A 962-nucleotide genomic window follows, 5' to 3' on the forward strand; every position below is an offset into this window, starting at 1 on the left:
CCGGCCCCCGCCGCGCGGCGCGGGACCGCCTTCCCCCGGCGAGCACACACCCCCCCCCCGTCGCCAGGGTGACCCCGAGGCCGCGTGCGGCGCGAGGGAGGGCCCCCGAGCCACGACCCCGGCGCGAGCTCTCGCCTCGCTTCTCTCTCTTCTCTCTCGCGGGCGCGGCGGCCCCCGGCCCCCCTCCTCCTCCTCCGCCGCCGCGGAGGGAAGGGGGGCGGACGGGGGCACCACCGGGTCTGTCCTTAGGGGGTCGTAGGGAACCCGGCCGCCGCCCGCGCGCCTCCCGCCGCCCAGGCTTGGGCGCGGGCGTGCGGCGGGCCGGCCGGCCAGCCCCTGCGAGGAAGCCCCCAGCCGCGCACCCCCGGGGGAGGGAGGGCCGGCCAGACGCTGGCCGGCGGCAAACCCCGGGGGGGGCGATTGATCGTCAAGCGACGCTCAGACAGGCGTAGCCCCGGGAGGAACCCGGGGCCGCAAGTGCGTTCGAAGTGTCGATGATCAATGTGTCCTGCAATTCACATTAATTCTCGCAGCTAGCTGCGTTCTTCATCGACGCACGAGCCGAGTGATCCACCGCTAAGAGTCGTACGAGTTTGGATTCGCGGGGCCCTCCCCCCCCCCAGCGAGGAGGGAGGGAGGCGACCCCGCCCTGGACACGGCACACATCCCCCGAGGGGCGCCTCCTGCCGGCCAGAAGACACGACGGAACCACGACTCGGGAAAGGTCGGGAGGGATTCGCGGACAAGGGGCCCGTCCACACCCGGCCCCCGGAGGAGCGGGCCTGGACGCCCCCACAGGCGCCCCGGGGGTTCCCACCCCCAACGACACGGGGCGCCCGCGCGCGGGCCCGCGCGGTCCGACCGGCCGCCGGGCTCCCCCTCCCGGCGGCCGCCCGGCCGGCAGCGGGGCGCGGCGCGGAGCCCCCCGGCCTGGGGGCGGAGGCCGGGGGAGAGGCGGGGTG

At 77.0% G+C, this 962-nt stretch overlaps 1 non-coding gene across 1 annotated transcript; it reads right to left on the reverse strand.

The window, feature by feature from the left end:
- Positions 1–432: 432 nt before the first annotated feature.
- Positions 433–585, reverse strand: LOC135230171 (5.8S ribosomal RNA). Its single transcript, XR_010320831.1, has one exon. It is a non-coding gene; the product is annotated as a 5.8S ribosomal RNA (ribosomal RNA).
- Positions 586–962: the final 377 nt, after the last annotated feature.

This window comes from Loxodonta africana, unplaced genomic scaffold (genome assembly GCF_030014295.1).
Source record: "Loxodonta africana isolate mLoxAfr1 unplaced genomic scaffold, mLoxAfr1.hap2 scaffold_839, whole genome shotgun sequence".
In the NCBI taxonomy this organism is placed as follows: Eukaryota; Metazoa; Chordata; class Mammalia; order Proboscidea; family Elephantidae; genus Loxodonta; species Loxodonta africana.